General features: G+C 36.4%; 1 protein-coding gene across 2 annotated transcripts in view; it reads left to right on the top strand.

Annotated features, from left to right (window-relative positions):
* Positions 1 to 16,301, top strand: part of DPYD (dihydropyrimidine dehydrogenase) — an 809,798-nt gene that overhangs the window by 372,199 nt on the left and 421,298 nt on the right. The gene's annotated exons all lie outside the window — the stretch shown is intronic.

Raw genomic sequence — 16,301 nt, 5'->3', positions numbered from 1 at the left:
TGTTCTACATTGTAATAATTTTTGCCTTGTTTCCTCTATAAGAATAGCTTTTTCTTCAATTAGACCTAGAGTAAGAAAATGTGACAGATAAGTAATAAGAGCCAATCTTCAATGATTCAAGCAAATTAGGATCTAATGAATAGTCAAAAATAGAATTCATGTTGACTACTATCTTCATGCCAAATCATCACTAGAAACATCAAAATTATCAAATTAGGAAGTTTGAACTCCTGTCATTTCATTTAAATGGCATAAATGGACATGCTAAGAAAGAACAAAATGCTTAAAAAAAAAGATAATGAGAAAAGGAAATGTTTTATATAGCATTCCAAATGAATAATAAGTCAATCAACTAAGACTATTTTGTGTTGTTTTCCCCACACACAGTGTTTTTGTGGGCCATTGTATATAAAGCCTTGGTACCTCCATGCCTTCATTTTGCAAATCTTTTACCTTTTACTACATGCTGTCAAAATGACAATTAACTATTTTATTAACTAAAAGGAAAATAAAAGAAAGACGTTTCTCTAGGTCAGAGATTCATTAAGAAAAACAGTAACTAAAGAAAAAAAAATCTAAACCTGACGATTCCTATAACTTCCTACTATATCCATGCTAAAATTACATTTTGTGTCTGAAATAGAAAGAGATATATGCTTGCAAATGTGCATATTTCTGCAACAGATAAGTGAAAATTTTAACCACTCATCAAGATATTTTATCTGCAGGACATCAAACATCTTGGTATTTGGAAACATCCAGATGTTTAATGTCATCAAGATAAATGTTTTTGAATAGCTGGATGATGGCCTGAATTTGTCACTTTTCATCTAGACGTTTATGTGATATGTAGACATAGTCACAGTGTGGTTTGTTATTTGTTGATGAGTTCAGCAAGGAAAAAAAGAACAACGTATAAATTGCATTCTATTATCTAAAAAAATCATACTGTTCTTACTGCTCTGCATATGACCAAAAATTGAGTAAAAAGTTGAATCATATTTAACTTGCAATTCTGTTGATTATTTGCCTATCAAAAAATAATTTATTTTACCATCTAAATTTATGTTCCACAACTGACAACTCTAATATTAAGAAAAATATATCTTTTCCTAAGCAAACTTAAGTAGATGTGACTTAGAAGATCATAGAAAACAGCTTTCCAAAGCTTATGTTCCTGTGTGTGTGAAGAGTGAAAGATTTAACTTAGTATTTAAAATATGAAGTAGAAGAAAAGAGAATTTGATTTATTTGTGCTTATTTGACGAAGTCATTTAAGAATTTATTTGTGTATTTTATTCCAAAATTTACTTGTGTTTGTTTCTTCCAGTGCTCTACATGTGTTACACCTTATACATTAGAGAAATCAAGGAAAAATGGTTCTTCACTTTCCTTTCTTCCCCCCTCCTGCTGACTTGAAAAACAAACTGCTTGGGAAATTTTTCCTCAAATAGAATTACTTGCTTTACGAGGGCCCTTCAATATTGACCTTAATAAGAGCTACTTTCAGGTTAGAGGGGAGCTGGAAGAGCTGGAATATTAAATAGCATTCATGCCTCTACTGCTTTCTAAATATATTCAATATTGCTTTTTGAATGGAAAGCATTTAAAAAATAGTAGAGAGAATCATTATTTGTTAGAAGTTGATCAAGAAGATCTTATCTAAATGGTATTTAAAATCTTAATCATTTCAAAGAAAACTTTCATGTGCACATGTATCAGGTATAGTGAAAATCAGTTTATAGGAAGCAAGTTGTCCATTTGGGTAAGAAAAGAAGATATTCATGTCTCTCTCTTCTACCCTGAATATTATCCCATCTTGATACCCGTGTGATGTGATTTATGTGTGGTACCTTTGTGATTATTACATATGTGGTATGATATATTATAATATATTTACTTATAATCTCTTTACTTAAACATCAACCTGCTTTTCTACCCTTCTTGTTCCATCCTTCCCAACCTCACTTTGCACAGGCTCCAGTGAACTTCATGCCAAACTCAGTGACATCTTTTCAGTCCATATTCTATTTTCTGCATTTGACAGTGTTAAATATTTCTTTCTGTTTGAAAAACTCTCTTCTGAGTCACTTAACCTTTCTGAGCCTCAGCTTTCTTCCTCTATAAAAAAACAATGATAATAATATATACTCTTCCTACCTCTCAGGACTGTTGTCAGAATTAAAATGAAATAATGGGAAAGTGCTTTGGAAATGAAACTGTAACACATTATTATTGTTTATGACACTCCATTTTCTTTCTTTTTTAAAAAAAAATTATGTACTTTATTTATTTATTTTTGGCTGTGTTGGGTCTTCGTTGCTGCAAGTGGGCTTTCTCTAGTCGCGGTGAGCCGGGGCTACTCTTCATTGCGGTGCTCGGGCTTCTCATTGTGGTGGCTTCTCTTGTTGCGGAGCACGGGCTCTAGGCGCATGGGCTTCAGTAGTTGCAGCACACGGGCTCAGTGGTTGTGGCTCGTAGGCTTAGTTGCTCCGCAGCATTGGGATCTTCGCGGAACAGGGCTCGAACCCGTGTCCCCTGCATTGGCAGGCGGATTCTTAACCACTGTGCCACCAGGGAAGTCCAACACTCCACTTTCTTGCTTTTTCTTTTAATTATTCCTTTCCTACTGTCACTGACTGCTTTTCTTCCTCTAGCTTTCCAAAGTTCAGACTTTGCCCATTTCTCTTCTTAATATATTTATTCCTTCACTGAACTGATTCATTCATTCATTCATTTATTCATACATGCATTAATTCCTGTAAGAAATATTTAATGAACAACTTCTATGTGCCAAGTAATAGCTAGATTACAGTAGGCACTCTTGCACTTCTGTGTAAAATGACTCTGCAATCTCTTTCTCCACTCTCTGTGTCTCAGAAGACATTTCATCATATATTTATGCTCATGCATGTAACAATGATTTAGTGAGTTTCCAGTGAATGCCAGGTACCAAGTTGTATTCTGGAGAGTACAAAGATGAATGAGGCATTCCTTATACTTAAAAACCTCACAAACTGGTGTTGGAGGCAGACCTGCAAACAAATAGTTGTTTTATCAAGTTAAGAATACATTTAGAGAGATATGCCCAAAGTAAGGAAGGATCACCTCATCAGGTTTCCTTAAGGCAGATTTCTTCTCAAGTTCGCTATCATACCATAGTTCTCCTATCACTAAAGTCCAAAAATGGTATCCCAGATTCAGATATCTAATTCCAGTTTTACTTTTCATTAAATTCAACAATTTTACCCTACACAATAGGATGAAGCGCCTACTCCTTAGTACTTGAGAACTTCAGCAAATGATTTTATGTATACTACGTGCCTGACTTTACGTTCCACTGTTCCCTGTTGAACTGTTCCTCCCAGTATCTAATACAGGGTGAATTCCAAAGCGGTTAATTTAGAAAGTCCTTGGTGAATGCATTATGTAAATATATGCTGAAGAATTCAAGGAATGAAATAAACTTGACAGAGTACATATAAGGTACAGTGGTAATTTATACTCAGCATTGTCTGATTACAATAATATTTTAAATGAAAATAGTAGTGAAATGAAATTGTAGTGTCTCAATTATATCAATAATAGGTATTTGTAAAGGTAAACTAAGTTGGGAACTTGCAGAAAATTAAATTTTTAATCTTATTTTTTTCTGATATACTGCATCACTTTTGCAAGTCCCTTAATTTGTGTGTTTCGCAAAGGAGAATATAAAATAACTTTATTTAGTATTAAGCACCCAATATATCTGTAATAAATATTTCATGTCAGAAAAATAGTAAGTGCCTCAATAGCTTAAAGAAAAGTACGTCAAATTTATAAAACAAATTTGTATAATATCCTTGGATTACAGTTGCTAATTATTTCATTGTTCCTAAGGCTTGTAACAATTATAAGTAATCATCATTATCTTATTTAATTCTATTTTATTTCTCTTTTTTTTGGATTGTAGCAGTAAGTGGGAAATAAGAACAAAAGACTCTATTCCACATCCCTGTGCATGGAATATATGTGTGCTTATTATGAGCACAATTTAATTGAATCCTTCATTAACTACTGTCCAAATTCTAAAGGCAGTGTGGTGTCCAATTTCTAATTTGATTGGTATGATAAAGTCTTAGCCTTATTTAATATGTTTCCTATGAAAAACTGAGAGTGGTTCCACATTTTCAAAATTCTCATCCATTTTCTCTAAGTATGTAAGATTCCAAATCACCTCAAATTTGGATTTTAGTATTGAAGACTGATTTTAAAGGCTGTCAGTAAATTAAGCACAAGCTACCTTTAACTGGCATTTCTACTCCACAAATATTGCCCTTCACTGGAAATTATTAAACATTTATTTATTTATTTTAAAAGTGTGTATTTCATAATATAGGAAGTCTCCTCTTCTATTAAACACCAACGTCAGTGTTTATGGAATTGAATTTTCCCTCTTTTTGTTTGTTTGGACAATGTCAAGTTTAAGAGACTTTTTCCTTATTTTATTCCCTTCTCTTTCTGCTTTGGACCAAACTGCCAGTTGTGAAAGCGTGCATATCTTCACTGTTGGTTTGGAATTGATAAGGAGAATGCGTTACCATTTTCACTGACCTCACAGTTTCATTTTTCCAATGGAGGTGATAACAGTCGCCTTGTCCTCACATTCCTAGGAGATCTAGTTGACATAGTTTTATGTGTCTTTGACTATGCTTTCAGACAACTGAAGGAAGGCACTTTAGCCTATGCCATGACCTCTGTGCCTCTTTCATACACTACACCACGTCATCCTCTCATTCTTTTGAAATGTCCACTTTGAAAAGAGCTATTTTTCATCTTCCAGATGTTTTCATCTTCCAGAACCTATTACAATTTATCTTCCAATTAGATTGTAAACCTCAAAAAGGCATAGACTGTGCCTTTATAGTAAGTTGTAGTCCCAATAGTGGCCAACATATTATTGTACCCATAATAGATGCACAATATATATTTGTGCATTTGGCTTGACTTGATTCATGTTAAGATATTAATTTTATTACACCTAGTTGTTATTTTTTCCTGTTGTGGGGTCAGTTTGGTTTACTTTTCTTAGAAAGCATAAATGTCAGACAAGTAGTTCTGTTTTTCTATTGCTATTGATTTTTTTCCCTGTTTTGGCGTAAATTGTTGCACTCTTTATAATCCAATAAATATGACACTAATTAGAGTCCGTCTGGTAGAGCAGCTCAGAGCAGGGGCTCTGGAGTCAGGCTACCCAGCTGGAAATCTGGCTCCCTTAGTCTCTTCATACTCCGTGGTCTTGTGGTCTTGATCTTTTAAGAGGGAAGATTATAGCATCTACCTTCTAGAGTTATTTTAAGAATTAAAAAATTAATAATATATGTAAAGCACTTAGGTATATGTCAAGCACATAGTGAGCAAGCATCTCGCACATTTTAGATATTATGCTTGTGTAACAAAGTCATATTTTAATAATTAAATTGAGTTATATTACACCCTTATGACGTTATGAATGTTGTCTAGGAGTAAAAGCATTTGAAAATTAGGACTTCATTTGGGGCCCCGCAGGCTTCGTCCACATGTCTTTATAAAATAACTGAAGCAGATGCTCTTACAATGTATGATTTTTTAAACGAGAAAATGTGTCCTATATTTGGTTACTTTTACTTACAGAAAAAAGATTACACAGCTTGTAACTGTATCACATGTTTTAAAAATGTTTTATTATCAATTCTGATGATTTTCATACCACTGAGAGGAATTTTCTTTCAACTAATTTTTAGTAGTTAGAAAACTCCATTTTGGGTTTTCATAAATCAAGTACATAAGGAGCAGAGGATATGTTTAATATCTTTGTTTTTTTCCTCTTCAACATGGTAAAACTGGGCCAGATTTTTGGTTTGTTTGCTCACTTTTATCTTAAAGTGGAAAGAGAAGCACTTCAGAGGATACTAAGTTTGAGCTCTTAAGCATTTGAAAATTAGGGTATGAGCTAACTAAGATTAAAAACCTTTGTTTTTGGAAGGAAAGATAGGATGAATGGTGTGTAAAGCTGACTCAGGATAACGCTGCGCAGCACTGCTCAGGAGAGCAAATCACAAGGTGACTGAACTCTCTGGGCGTAGCAGGGAGTGCCTGGCTTTTCTTCTAGGAAAGGAGTTTATACACTTCACCCAGCGCCTACGTTTTCTTCCTGCTCATCTCACTAGAGACAAGGAAACACGAAGCCCAGTTCTTTCTGAAGATTTAAGGAAACCCTCAGAAAGCAACTTCCTTCATAGCATTAGTTGCAATTAGTTCCATAAGGGAGTGAGGTTTTTTTGGGGGGGGGTGCAGGGAGGGGGATGGTGGTGGAGAGGCTTTAAAACTGCTTACCAGTTCCCTCAGAAAATTATTTCAAAACCTCATGGAGTAAATAAAAGGTTCTGCCAGTACTAGCTTCAAGTGTAGTTTGATTCACTTGCCTCCTACCCTGAGAAAAGATGCAGGCCATGGGTTAGTTTGCCTTGTTCTGGCCTAAGCCAGAGCTAGAAATTGCGAGGTAGGCAAGAAATGGTGTGCATGAGACTGTGACAGTGCAGATATTCAGGAATTTTTCAAGTGGGCCCATTTTTTCCTCAATTATTTTAGGTGTTGGGAAAAACCTAGAAAAGGTGTTTTAAACTGAGCACTGGATGAGTCAAGTGCCCAATAATAATAGTTACCTGTGCTTGAAAAGACATGGCATCAGTATGTTTGATTTGTTTTTTTCCTTATTAAAATGTTACTTATATGCTACTTCTCTAATGGAAGTGGGAACACTGAGGCATTTTAATAACCCCTTTTTTTTTTTAACCAATATGTTTCATTTTTCAAACAATAAAGTATGTCCTTCAGAAGCCACTCATGGCACTTAGAGATTCAGCAAACTTTTCTTTGAACAATTGTCCACTCTTTGTGGCCCTCAGCTTTCATCATTCCTCTTCTGCCTTACCAAAAATAAAGAGGAAGGGGAAAGAATGGAGTACCAAGTTGAAAATGTGTCATAATTGGTCAGATTATCCCTGTTGCATGCATTTTTATAAACAGAAATGTTTACAATATAGTTTCAAAGAACAGGTTAAGGAATACTGTACTTTACTGATAGATCGGAGAACTTTTTAACTAATGGCACAAGTGTTAGAGGAAGGGCCTCACTAATGATTAATACAACTAAGAATGGATGAGAAAGAACTGAAAAATAAAGTTGTCAGTCCAGTGTAACTTATGGATATGTTACAATACAGTAACTTGCGTTGAAGTTTTCCTTACATACATTTCCAAACGTGCTGGAAGGGATTTAAGAGATAATGTATTCTAGACTCCTAATTTCACAGATTTATTTGTTTAGCTAATGACTTTTTTTTTTTTAAACATCTTTATTGACGTATAATTGCTTTACAATGGTGTGTTAGTTTCTGCTTTATAACAAAGTGAATCAGTTATACATATACATATGTTCCCATATCTCTTCCCTCTTGCATCTCCCTCCCTCCCACCCTCCCTATCCCACCCCTCTAGGTGGTCACAAATCACCCAGCTGATCTCCCTGTGCTATGCGGCTGCTTCCCACTAGCTATCTATTTTACATTTGGTAGTGTATATATGTCCATGGGGAGGGGGAGGGGTGAGATGTGACAGCGTGAGAGAGTGGTATAGATAATGACTTTTGCTGGCCTGCTATTCCAGGCCCTGGGCTGTATTCTGGGGATAACGTGTGGAAAAGGTGAATGCAAACTTTGCCTCCAGGAATGCAGTTTAATCAATTGTGCTGGGAGCAGTTTAGAGTCCTAGGGAAGCGCAAAACATAGTCTGAAGGTTCAGAGAAACTTCCTAGAGGAAGTGGGTTGTAAATTGAAGGCTGAGTGATGTGTAGGAGTTTCCAGGTGGAATGGGGGTGGAAGGGAGGGAGCCACGGGGAGATTATGCAACTTGCTCAACACCATACTGTTAGATTAAGTAGTCATTTTACAGTCATTTTTAAAAGCTATATTAAAAAAAACAGCATGTCTTTAGAAAGTTGTCATCAGCCTACTTATTTCATGCATGTTCTCATCTTTATAAATGAAGGTCTGAATTTTTCATTTTTATTTCTAAAATTGAACTTTTAATTTTATGATTTTTACTATTCATTCTCTCATTATTTTTCATGCAATGAACATTTTATAATATCCAAATATCTTATAGGCCCTGTCCAGGCACTAAGAATACAAGCATGAGTAAAAGAGAGTCTTTGCCTTCCAGGGACTCAAGGGCTAATGAGAGAAACAGGCTTGTAAATACATAAATTGTAGCATAATGTGCTAATTTGAGATGATATTTGGACTGGGTTTTAGGGCTTGAGTAGGAGTTTCTCTGTTAGAGGGAATATTCATACACAAAGTACAAGCTGATGAATGGCCTCAGGTGACCAGACAATAGTGAGAAAGTCTGTTTAGCTGGAGCAGATGCTGTATGATAAGATAAGGTGGGAAGTGGGTAGGGGTAAGATGGCAGGAAATTTGGCTACAAATTTATGTGGAGTTAAGAGACTTATATGCTAAGCCAGGGGTTTTGAATTTTATCCTATAGACACCCAGGTGACAAATGAGGGGGTTTAAATATGGGAGAGATTTTTTTTTTTTTTAAAGAAATGTCCATTTTAATTTTTCTTTCTTTCTTTCTTTCTTTATGGCTGTGTTGGGTCTTCGTTTCTGTGCGAGGCCTTTCTCTAGTTGTGGCAAGCGGGGGCCACTCTTCATCTCGGTGCGCGGGCCTCTCACTATCGCGGCCTCTCTTGTTGCGGAGCACAGGCTCCAGACGCGCAGGCTCAGTAGTTGTGGCTCACGGGCCCAGCCGCTCCGTGGCATGTGGGATCGTCCCAGACCAGGGCTCGAACCCGTGTCCCCTGCATTGGCAGGCAGATTCTCAACCACTGCGCCACCAGGGAAGCCCCTGGGAGAGATTTTTATGTTAATGAGGTAATTCTGGTAGGTGATGGATCTTCCTTATCTCTGCTTGGGTTTGCAGCATTTGTAATATTCTTCAAATAGTTGGGAGTTAGAAACCATGAAGTCACCTTTGAGGTGGTTCATATCAGAAGACAAGTGTGTTTCCTAGTATTGGATGCCTGAAATAAGCAAAGTTACTCACCAGTCACAGGTAAGATCCAACAATTGCAGGTGCCCTGTTGGGAAGCTGCAGCAGTAAGATTTTCAGTGTTCAGGGAGGGAGACAACCTGTGCTCAACTGGGCAGCTGCCAAGCTATAGGCTTGACAAGGGTGTGTCATGCATGCCTAATTTCTTCTTCCAGATCCACTAATTATAACTACTGAATTCAGCTTTTCTAAGAGAGGTGAGTAAGATACAGAGAGACACCGCGAGTGTTATACCAATAATTGTTTCCCCACATGGAAGGAAGCATCAGGAGTGTGGAATAAGCATGTTGCTCCAAGGTGGCCTGGGATTAAGACAGAATAGTATCGATGAAACCAGTTAAAAGACTGTTTTCGTCAGTTTGCGTGGCTACTAATTAAGGCCCAGATTAAGTTAAAGGCCATAGAACTGCAGAAGAACATTCAGAATCCAGACATATTTTTTACGTAGACAGTCAGGGTTTGGTCATCTGGTAAAGGGGTGGAATATGGAGTATCTAGCATGGGAATCTGATCAGATGTTCATGATGCCTACAGAACTCACAAATGCAGCAGACAGAACAGATCTGAGGGAAATGGTGATGTGTGTTGTTTGGATTTGCTAATCCATTCAACAACTGGAAATAGGACGAGAACTAAGAACATTCTGATTGAAAAGAGACATTAGGAATCATTATCTATCATTTGTCTGTCTTTTCACTGTCATAACCTAGTGCCCAGAACCGTGGTTATTCATTGATTGAATTAATGAATAAAAGCTGTTATAACTTGTACTTTAGATAACAACTTCTTAAAAGTATGATGAAAGAGGACATGTGGTATTTGGAAATCCAGAAGGATCTCACCTACCATATTATGAAGAGGAAAAAAATCAGCTTTTGTTATTGCCGCTTTTTAGGTGGTAAATATCTTTGGAGGACATGGCATCAAGACAGTTTTAATCCATGGTTCTGTACCTTCCCCCTTTCACTAATGCATTTTGTTCCTGATGCTACCGTTTCATTTCATAATGCCTGAGTAATAAAAGATTGGTATATCCTTTGTATCGTTGGCCCAGTGATGAGAATGAATCCTTTTTTAGCCTTCCCTGTACATTGTCTGGCTTTTAACTGTATTTTAGGCAAGAAGCATTCTCAGGAAACCAATAGTAAAACTGTACATATTTTCTTAAAAATTGTCCTAATTGTCAGATTTTTTTTCTGGCTGAAAGATTTATTGTCTTTCTATTATAGAATACACTGTGCAGAGTGAGGATAAAGTGGTAGGATTTAAAGCAAGTACTGGCATGTCTGCAGAGTAACCATCCAAAATAATGGAATCTTTGCACAGTTTTTCTTTGGAATTATTTTAAACGGGTGAAGGTGATGAGGAGGGAGGTCAAACTGATAACAGTGTTGAAAGTGATTTGGACTCAACATCACATCACTTACAACTGCCTTAGACATCCATTTGAAGCACAACATGATATTTCTGTAATTATTTTACTTCCCTCTAATAACTGCATAGGAATAGGTTTGTTTCCCCAGTGAATAGCTCTGTTCAGAGCCTTCCCTTATCTTTGTTTTCCAGGTTTCACTAGTGGTTGATATCATATGCATTCTTACAGGGAGACAGTGGATAAATCAGTACTTTTCCATCAAATCAAAGATTACATACAAGAAGTAGAGCAGTGGCATGTAACAAGTTTTGCTGGGGAAAGAAGGTAGAAAATGGACAAAATAACATAATTGTTTCAGAGAACAGAAATTTTAAAACATAGGAAAATGTTATTCAACATAGAGTGAGTATAATACATGTCCAGAGCTTTGTTTACCATAGCCTATTATATTTGTCTTTTAAATACTAGTTAGCTTATGGTATACTTAAGGTTTATTCTGAAACCTAATATTCTTGTGAAGTGTTAAACTACAATAAGCTGCTGCTGTGAGATGTAAAATCAAGATGTAAAATATAGTGAAATTATAAATTTAGTAATGACGTATATTGTATACTAATGTTCTTAGTAATATGTATTTGGTATTACAGATTATTTTTGTTAATTACTTTGCATTTGTATTCTTGGCTCAAATCACAAGATAAAAATGACAATATACCTATTTAAAATAGTCTTTGGTTAAATTAGATATTGACCTACATACATGTAAGTTGTAATTTCATCAGTTGGAAAATTACATTGAATCATATTTAATAGATAGCCCCCCAGTATGGAAGCTACCCAATTCAAATGTAATATGCACATGTAATTTATTAGGTGTCTCGAATGTGCTGGCATTGCTGGAGGTGAAAGCCAGCACTTACTTGAACATAAATTCAGAGGTCTCGCCTAAGCTTTATATGTTCTAATGCTATCCAGTGCCAACCTTTTTTCCATGCTAGCCATTCTTATAATATTTTGTAATTATGAAGCTTTTTAAATGTTTTCAAAGGACTTTCATTTACACAGCCATTTTTTCCATACAAGTGCACGAAAGAGTGTCAAGCATATTATGTTCAGTGAACATCCAATGATTTTCCAAGACCTCTGAAAAGCGTATTGACAATTCACTTTGTTTAACATGGCCCAATGTTTTCCCTGTATTTGCACACTGCTGCCAAATGAGCTACTACATCACCAGTATCATTGCATTACTCTCATAGTTTAGAATCTAAAATTATTCTCCCCTGATGGTGGGATTGAAACCAAATGCTTCAATTTAATTTTAACACCCTTCTAATCCGCCCTCCTACATACTTGTGGGACCTTATTTCCCATTCTTTCATTCTATATTTATTGAGTTTACAAGATTCTGGGTTAGTTTCTCCTGGGTTCACACACACAAAAAAAATACATTGTCCCTGTCTACAGGAGCTTGCAGTCTAATAGAGAGGGAAAAATGCAAAATGCCATTAGATAGACTCAAGGAGAAATAGATAAACTGCTAGCATAACACACAGGGTGGAGAGATGACTTCCAGTTGTAAGCATCAAAGAAGTTTTTATGGAGGCAGTGGCACTGGTAATAGAGATGAGGACTGGGCAGGAATTAAGAGACTAGAGACGGGAAAGCACATTTCATCACAGTGAACAGGCTAGATACCTACAAGTGGTAATTCCTTTGGCTAGATCACAATGCACACAACAAGAAATAGTAAAGGTGGAGAAATGTATCATTGCTAATTCACAAAATGTTTTAGTGTTAGGCTAAAGTATCTGAATTTTATTCTAAAGTTGGTGGGTACCGGAAATCTAAAGGGCCATGTCAATAAAATATGTTCCCCTCACACACAGAGGGAAACATATAATTAATTTTGTGTCTCCTTTTTGGCTCCTGCTCTTCTCCTATTTCAAGCTATACACCTTATATACTCTAAATTATGTTAACAGTAGGACTGCAGGGTAACTTATTCATATTTTAACCTTAAGTACCCAGCACAATCTCAAGGGTTCACTGAATGAATGGATAAATGGATGAATGAAGAGATGGATAAATGTTGGGATGAATAGAATGAAATGATTGCTTTATTCTAATACTCCTACAGAAAATTCACAGTTAAGAGAAAAGCATATGAAAGCAATGTTTATGTAAAGTATCACATGAAGGCCAGCAAGTCCTCCTTCTGTTGAGGGAATGGTCAGATGCTTGATACTTTCACTTGCATTGAAAATAGTAGCTTCCTCACTGGTCACCCTGCATTTACTCTTGCTTCCTTATAATCCTACCAGAATCAGCTTTATAAACAGGAATTACATCATTTCATTCCCCTGTTCCAAACCCTCTAGTGGTTTCCTACTTTATTTAGAATAAAATTCTTCCCACAGCTTATGAAGCCCTCCTTGATCAGCCCTCTGCCTATCTCTAGGCCCCCTCTCCTCTTCTCTTGCTTGCTTGCTTCCACTCACATAAAGCCTCCCTTCTACTCTTCAAGTACATCAACTTCAGCTCATTCTAACTCCTCTGTAACAGTTCCCTCTGCCTGGAATGATCTGCCTCAAGGTCTTCACATGCTGGCTCATTCTTATCCTTTGTTTTAGCTCAGATGTCATCTCATCAAAGAGCCCTCTGTGCCCCTCCATCCCCACCATGATCTTCCATTTCTCAGCCCCCTCACCTCATAACACTCTCATTGATATATCTCTCTTCATAGCCATTTTCACTATCATATAGTTCACTTACTTGTTTACCTTTTATTTTTTATCTTCTGCCAACTGAAATGTACATCCCACAAGGACAGTTCCCTTATCTATGGTTTACTACAGTGCCTACAGCTGGATTTAGTACACAGCAGACAATATTTGCTAATTGAATGAACGAATGCAAGCTAGTACCGTATTTTTTTCCTATGCAATCATTATTAAAGTCCCAGAAGAACATCCTGTATGCACTGCCTTGCTGTCTGTGTCAAATCCTTTCTCCTTAACCCCTTTTATTCTGCCTTTTGCCTTCATCATTTACCTGCACATGTCATCTTTTTACTGCTCATTGAACTCCAGATCCCCAAATCTGGTTACCTACCTGACATTTCTTGAAATGATCACTTCTTGGCTGTATGGCTCAGAAACATCTTGATTCTCATGAAACTCTGATGATTCCTCTTCTGGCTTTAGTTCGGGTTGTGATTGCTGCCACTTTAAAAAATAAATGGTTCATTCTATTTTAACCCAGGTTTGTGTTCTTTCTCTAGAATTTCGTCCATCATGTGACTGTATCTAATTCCAAGGTGTAGGGCCCTCTACTAAGGTCTAGGTGTTTATCTCCAAATGCCTCTGAAGGTATTCCCAGTTGGTACAGCTGTGGCGGATTTGTAGTTAGGTTCAAATCCTGAGAATGTGATCTGTGTAACTTAGTCTCAGTTTCCTCAGCTATAAAATTAAAATAACACCTATTCTGTGAAGATCCAGAGAGATAACATGTACGTTGCCTCATCCCAAACCAACCACATGTTCCTGGGGCACTCGATAAATGTTTGTCATTATTATCATCATGAATTCTATTGAATATAGCCTTTGTCAATACCAAAGATAGCTCTTGACTGCATGGTAATACAACCAGTACTCTATATAAAGAAGCTGTATTTTTGAATCGTGCATTTACTTATGTGCTAAAATTGTTTAAAATAAATTCTACTGTATGTTTTAAGTTTGCACTGAAGTATGCCTACAGCCGATTGACAAGGAAAAAAAAAAGTCATAAGATGGATATCAAAAAGTAACATTAATGAGCTGCTAAAGCTAAAATTACAGGAACTTATGAAATTGGTTAAACATAAAAACCATTAAACTGTTTACTGAAGCTTCACAGATATACTGCAGCTAATGAGCATTTCTGCTATTTAAATAAGCCCAAATTGAACACACATTACATGGATACATAATTAGTCATGGCAGTCAAACACACATAGACTTACTTTTAAAGCTCTATTTAGGAAATCTTTTCCATTTGATTTATTTTGTTAATTAAAATATTTTTCAGTATTCACTTATATTTTAATAATATTGTTTTCACAAGTAGTGTAATTTACTTCTGGCTTTCTATTTGTTTTTATTTATGCTTTAAATGCAGCAAATGAGGATTTTATATTAAACATTTTTTAACCCCTTTCTGTAATTATTTATATCACTTGATGGTATCATCCAGCATTTTAAAAAGTTCTTTCACTGAGAAGTATACATAAAATATTTCAGTAGCCTTTCCACTTTTTTCACTGTCTCCTAATTATCAAGAGGTATTAGGCACCCAAATGTGCATAGAATTATGATGATTATGGTCCAAATCAGATTAAAGGATGATCTATTCCTTCAAGGAGTTTGTAGTCTTAAGTAGATGGTATCATTGAATATAAATAAGCAAATCAAAGTGCAGCATTTGGGAATCCAACTGAGAATTTGAAAACAATCCCCATATATTTTCCTCAAGGACACTGACCTCCTTGAGGAGATCTCTTCCAGAGAAAATGAAATCAAATCTTCAAGGAGTTTAGTGTTTTAAATAGACGGAATTATTGCAGAGAAATAAGCAAATCAAGGTGAAGTGCTTAGACAATTTTAATTCTGAATTGATTAGTTGGTCAGTTTAGGAAATGAGAATGAGACTCCCTATAGAATACAAGTAAAACAAAAGGAGTTGCTACAGGCTATTATTGACATCCATCTTTTGTATTTAACTTGGGGAGCCTAAGCTTGTCTTGGGCATGGAGGGAAAGAAAATTAAATCTGTACTTTTACACTGCCTGAATTCTACAAGCATATCCAAACTGAGCATTATTTAACCATAGCAGTAGGAAAGTCAAATAGTTAAATCAATCAAAAGAAATTAGCCAAGTGCCTATTCTTCTCTAATCAGTGTGTTTGTCACTGTAGAGACTTTCTTTAGAAGCTTTGGGAAGCTTTTGGAAAATACTTGGGTTTATTCTCTACAATGAGCTGATTCTCTAATTGTGGAAATAAGACCTACAAGAAAGATAATTGCTGCCCCTCCAACCCCAATCTGCTTCATTTAAATTATTCCCATGGTTCCCAAGAGTGAAACTTTAAGAGACTGTTTCTGGCCTATTCCTGGCTTTTTCTTTCCCTCACACCAAGGGTCAGTGGCAAGGAGAGCTTTGGCGTGAGAAATAACTGGATTCATATACTGGCTTTACCACCTCTTGGCTGTATTTAGCATGCTAATACCTACCTTAAAGAGTTGTGCTGTGGTCTAAATGAGACTACTGTATGGAAATAGTCAGCATCATGTCTGCCTCACACAAGGGATCAATGAATGCTGATTGCTTTCCTTAACATTCTTCATTAGGTGAGGAAGATATAAATGAGATGTAAGAAGTAACTAGGAGAGAATTTCCTTTGGTTGAATTGTTAGAACATGGTAACTGACTGCATGCTGAGATAAGTGGAGAGAAAAGATTCAAAGATTATGCCAAGATTAAGATCTATTTCTAGGTTTTTTTGAGAAGGAAGAATAGGAAAAAGCAGCAGTGGAAGCCAAGATAAGGGACTTTTATGAGGAGGAAGTGGTCATCTGTTGAATGCTACTGAGAAATCAAGGAAGACAGTGCCATGCGTAGGGTGAGACAGTTGAGGCACCGACCTGCCCTTGCACGATCTTGAGCCTAAGGACCTTCTTAAATCTTGTTCTCTGGGTGTCTCACCCCACCCCACCCTAGTTCCTGAAGTGAGGTGATGACGGGAAGGGT

The sequence above is a fragment of the Balaenoptera ricei genome, chromosome 1, assembly GCF_028023285.1.
Source record: "Balaenoptera ricei isolate mBalRic1 chromosome 1, mBalRic1.hap2, whole genome shotgun sequence".
Taxonomy (NCBI): Eukaryota; Metazoa; Chordata; class Mammalia; order Artiodactyla; family Balaenopteridae; genus Balaenoptera; species Balaenoptera ricei.
Note: the sequence above shows the minus strand (reverse complement) of the source record. Positions and strands in the feature narration are given on the sequence as shown.